The sequence below is a fragment of the Vombatus ursinus genome, unplaced genomic scaffold, assembly GCF_900497805.2.
Source record: "Vombatus ursinus unplaced genomic scaffold, bare-nosed wombat genome assembly UNPS02014791.1, whole genome shotgun sequence".
Classification (NCBI taxonomy): Eukaryota; Metazoa; Chordata; class Mammalia; order Diprotodontia; family Vombatidae; genus Vombatus; species Vombatus ursinus.
The window spans coordinates 28,437,622-28,443,421 of NW_020954569.1; the positions used below are offsets into that span (position 1 = coordinate 28,437,622).

The 5,800-nt window shown below is 33.9% G+C and overlaps 1 pseudogene; it reads right to left on the reverse strand.

The window, feature by feature from the left end:
* Nucleotides 1-1,045: 1,045 nt before the first annotated feature.
* On the reverse strand, nucleotides 1,046-1,711 carry LOC114048131 (annotated as a pseudogene).
* Nucleotides 1,712-5,800: the final 4,089 nt, after the last annotated feature.

Sequence of the window (5,800 nt, forward strand, 5' to 3'; positions counted from 1 at the left end):
TTTTACTACGATATTTTCTCGATCAAATTTATAAGATGAAGGAGAAAGAATAGCTTTAAAAGAGGCAAGAGATGTTGATTCAAGTCACAATTCTGCTGCTTACTAGTCATTTGACCTTGGGCATGTAACTTGATATCTCCAAGTCTCAGACTCTTCAACTGCAAAATGGGGTTCTTGATTCCTTCCTTGCCTACCTCACAGAATTGTAATGAGAACCAAATGACATGATGTATATGAAAGTGCTTTGAAAAGCTGTAAAGTTCTATACAAACATAAAGGGCTATTATATAATTAATAATTCATAAAATAGGCACACATTGCTGATGGAATTTAATTTTTTTACAAATCCAGTTAAATTAACCTGTCTTTTGCAGGTGTTTGGTTTTTATTAACCTAACCAATGCTGTGGCATATTTCAGTTGATGAATTTTAATATGCTTTGCTTATTAAGCAACTTACTTTTACAGGCCAGCTGACTTCTCGAAATCCATGTTATACATCTTAGCATTCACACTTCTGTGTAATCTACCAAGTGAGCTGTAAATTTTAGTGAAAAATGAACCAATATAGCTTTATTACTATAATTATTATCTATTGGCTCTGGTGACAAAATTGTTAGAGAACAAATTTTTGTTTGGTATTTCTGAATACTTGAACATTTTTTGAAGTTGTGTGATAAACTGGAATGTCCTAGAGATATGATTCTAATTCTTACACTTTTTTGCTCTCCTTTAACAAAGTAAAGCATGTGGTTGTGTGAATTCTGGCATCACAGAGAAGTCTTTGCCAATGATACAAAAAGTGGTTAAGTTGACAACACACATAGAAAACTCCAGTTCATTAACTTTGATCATTAGAGATACTGCTGAGGTGATGTTTCCAGTACAATATTCTACCCTTCTCAGAAGACATTGACAGTTTTTTGAAATCATAGGATCATATGTCTAGATTTACAAGAAAATTGTGATCTATTTGCTTCATTTTTTTTTTAGCAGTATCTAGTTTATTTATGCCCGGGAAAAGTAGATATCACAGCACACACCCCTCATGAGTGAAGTGCCCGCCATTTGTCCAAGGGGCCCCAGCTAGATACGTGCTTAACCCTACAGCCATCAGGAATGAGACACTTCTCAACTATCATACCCTCAAACTCATCAGCATTGAACTTGGTGAAACCCCATTTCTTGGAGATGTGGATCTTCTGGCAACCAGGGAACTTGAACTTGACTCTACACAAAGCTTCAATTGCATATTCTTTATTCTGGACCTTGGTTCAAATTGACATGATAACTTGGCCAATGTGCACACTGGTTACAGTGCCCTGGGGCTTCCCAAAGGCTTGTGGCATGCCAGTCTCAAGTCTATCAGCCCTAGCACATGACAATATCTTATTGATGCAGATGACATCAAAAGGAGGTAGCCGCACACGAATATGAAAGCCATCCTTGCCACAACTCTTCACCATGTACTTGTTGGCACAGCTACGAGCTGCTTCCAAGGCTTCCGATGACAGCTGTTCATATTCATCTGACACCATATGGCCACACAATGGAAATTCATCCACTTTCTCTTTCTTTCTACCAAGATCGAAGATTCTTATCTTGGCATCAGGAACTCCCCTGCAGAAATGGGACTTTGGATATGGCTTATTTTTACAGTACCCATAACAGTGCCATGTGTCTTGCTGCAGGGAAAGGGCTACTTGCTTCATTTTAAAGATGAGTAAACTGAAGCTTGGGAGCAAAGACACCTGGGTAGATAAAATTTGAGGTTGCATATGAATACTGTATAGATTTTCTAATTTCAGGGCTAGTAATCTTTCCACAGTACTGCACTCATATGGCTAAAAACTTCTCAGGGTTCTGCTGTTGCTATTTTGGTCCCAAACAATAGGAAGTGAATGGAGAAGGGACAGCTTCAAGATATATTGTGAAGCAGAGGACAATTGTCTTCACTGTTGTTACTTCTTACCTGAGGTTCACATTCATTTCTCACAAGTTTCTCAGAAACTTTATTTTTCTCCTTTTGATCATACACCTATATTTTGGTGAGAATCTTCCTTCATACTAATAGGTAAATGATTGATAACATTTAAATTTGTTAGCTCTCACACATTTTAATGAGAATCAAATCCTTAAAGATTTAAGGATTTGTTTTAAAATTTAAGGATGAAGTTTTATCAGTTTAATTTCTGACATTAGTTTGAAGAAGAATGAACTTGACTGGCAGCAAATTATAGTGGAATTTGGAGCATATGGAGCTGGTCAACTTAAGTCTTTGCTCTGCCACTTATTAGTGGTATGACCTTAGGCAAATAACTTCCATCCTTATCTTAAGCTTCTCTGTCTATAAAAATTAAAGGGTTGTATTAGATGACCTTTTGGATCATCTCCTCTCACACATTCTTTAATTTCCAATCTCATCATTCAGTTAAAACTTCTCTCTCTGAAGTTATCAATTATCACCTATCACATCTGATGGTCTATTCTCCATCTTCATACCTGTTTGCATCAGTGAGATTGTTGACTATTCTCCCCTCCTAGATGCTCTTATCACTATACTTTACTCATCTCCCTCTCTCGTGTTCTGCTATTATTTCTAATTCCATCTCAAGTTCTTTTTTCTGGCTTGTCATCCAAATCATACTTCCTTACTAAGGATATTCTACATGGTTCTGGCCTACATTAGTTCTCTACCCTCTCCACATGTTTTCTCTTAGTAATCTTACCATCTGGCATGGACTTAGCAATCATTTTTATGTATAAGATATCTATAGCTATATCTTTCTATCTATATCTATCTATAAACATAAATTCTAATTATTAATGATAATATAAGTGGAACTCAAGCTCAGTGAAGAGAAATAAGTTAAAATATGTGTGTATGTGTATGCATACACATACACAAAGATATATGTATGTGTGTATGTAAATTTTTGTGTTTACATGCCCAAACTGGATGATATATATGTATAAGTCATCCAGTTTCTTTCTCTCCACTGAGCTTGAGTTCCACTTATAATATTATCATTAATAATTATAATTTTTATAATAATTACTAGCATCTATATCACATTTTTATTTTTGCAAAATGTTTTATATATTTTATTTCCTTTGGTGCTCATAACGACTTTGTAAAGTAAGTTCTATTATTATAGCTATTATAGACATGAGGAAACTGAAACTGGTAGAGGTTAGGTGACTTGCTGAGTATTATACTGCTAGGTGACTGATGAAGGATTCAAATTCCTGCCTTTCTGATTCTAAGTACAGTCCTCTATTCACCACCAGGTGCCCATTCGATATTTAAAATATGATGTCCTGGGTATATCTCAATAACAACATGTTAAAACATAACTCATTTGACTTTTCCCCATATCCTAGCCTCCTCCAAGCTTCTCTTCTATTAAAGGAACCATCCATCCTTCCAATCTCCCATGTTTGCAACCTAGGCATTATTCTCAACTTCCCACTCTTTGTTATATTTATTGTTACTGCTTTCCTGCTCCTTTTTTCTCACCCTTACTGAGGAAGTGCCCCTGCTCCCTTGCAGCCTCAAGTGCTAGTAATCTCTGCCCTGGAACTGAGTCTCAGAACTGGAAGTGACAAATGTAGTTAACAAATAGCACCTAGTCCTACACCGAATGCTAGCACAAGGCTACCCTGGAATCTCTTTCAGACCAGTTGTCCTATACCCTTACTGTCTCTGCTGTGAAAGTTCCAAAAACAGCTTTTGGTGCTGTAGCATCTACTTCCTGGACCTACAACTAGTGTGTTGCCATATGCAGGTCATGTCAGTCCCTATCTCCCTGTTACAGACCTCTCCTTCTGACTTCCTAAGCTCTATTGGCCTGAAAAAAAGTCTCACTCTGATGTTTTCTTGGCTATGGTGCTCAAAGAAATTGATTTGACTTGTTACTATAATGATTTTTGTAAGGGGATTATTGGCAGAGTTTGAATGGAATGCTCCCTCTACTCTGACATCTTGGTTCCTTCACTGTTTCCAAGAATAAAATTATATTCTAATCCTTTAATTCAACTATAAAAAATATTTTTATCCACCTAGTTAATTGTCAGAAGATTATTCACTAAAATGGAAAAATAGTAGGAAAGAGATTCATAGCATTAATCAAATTAACAACCACAAATGAGTAACTCTAAAAGTCTGGCATAAGATAAAACTATGTATAGCAAAGGAATTTTCCAAGAATATAAGACAAAGAGTACAAAAAACATTTCAAGGCCAGAATATACACATGTGTTTTTAGACAATCACCAAGATAAGAACCATAGAAAGAAAAAACAGATAAGTTATCTAGAACACACCAAAAGATAGACAGGAAATACCATAATGACAGAAGTGACTTGAGAAAACTATGGAAAATCTGCTGATAGATATTGCAATTCCTGTTAATTTCTAACCAATATGCAAAGTAGAAAAAATGTTACTATAACAAGAGACAAAAAGCAGCAAAATAAAAAAAAACCATGCAAAATAGAAGATAGAAAATAGAAGGATATCAGAAATTTGTGATACCATTAATCAACAATAATCAAAACCCAAAGTCAAAAAGTTAAGGGGTCAAAACAGTTAAAATAAAAATAAATATTTATGATCTTTACTGATGGTGATAGTATCCACACTGAAACAGTAGAGGGATTTGATCTTTTTAAAGTTATTTAGTATTTTTATTCTTTTCCAGTTACATGCAAAAATAACTCTTAAATTTCATTTCCAAAACCCTGAGCTGCAAATTCTCTTCCCGCCTCCCTCACCCCACCCCATTGAGAAGGAAATCAATTTAACATAGCTTATACATGTGTAATCATGCAAAACATCTCAACATTAGTCATGTTGCAAAAAAAAAAAAGAACAAAAAAAAAAGAGTATGCTTCAATCTGTATTCAGACACCATCAGTTCTATCTCTGGGGATGGATAGAATTTTTCATCATAAATCCTTCTGAGTTGTCTTGGATCATTGTACTTTTTCCACTTAAGAGTATTTTATTTTTTTCCAATTACATGTGAAAATAGTTTTCTCCAATCACTTTTATAAGATTTAGAATATGTATATATAGATATATATAGAACAAATTAAAAATTCCTAATTAAACAATAAATTGGAAATCATGAAAACCAAAAGAGAGTTTAATAAAATTAAAAGTAATAAAACCACTGAACTAATACTTGAAACTTGGTGCTAATTTTATTTAAAAAATAGGTAACCATTGATTAATATTATTTTCAAAAGGATGAAGAAATCTAAATTGAAAATCTAAATGAAATGTATATTTACCCAAAATATATACATTTTCCAAATTAACAGAAGAAGAAATAGAATGCTTAACCCTATTTTAGAAAAAAAATCAACAAACCATTAATGAACTCCCTAAGAAAACTTTCCAGGACTAGATAGATTAAACAATTTAATTCTACTGAACATTTAAAGAACTATTCAATCTAATACTACTTACTTAGAAAAATTGGCAAAGGAGTCCTAACAAATTCCTTTTACAACACAAATATGGTTCTAATACCTTAATTGGGAAAAGCAAAAACAGACAAGGAAAACTATTGATGAATTTCCCCAAGCTATATTAATGTAAATGTTTTAAAAAAAACACTAGTAAGAAGATTACAGCAATACATCACAAAGTTCATACACTGTGATCAGGAGGGATTTGGATCAGTAATGCAGGACTAGTTAAATATTAGTAAAACTATCAGCATAAACCATATCAATAACAAAAGACAACAAAAATCATATTATTATCTCAAAAGATGCAGAAAAGGTTTTAG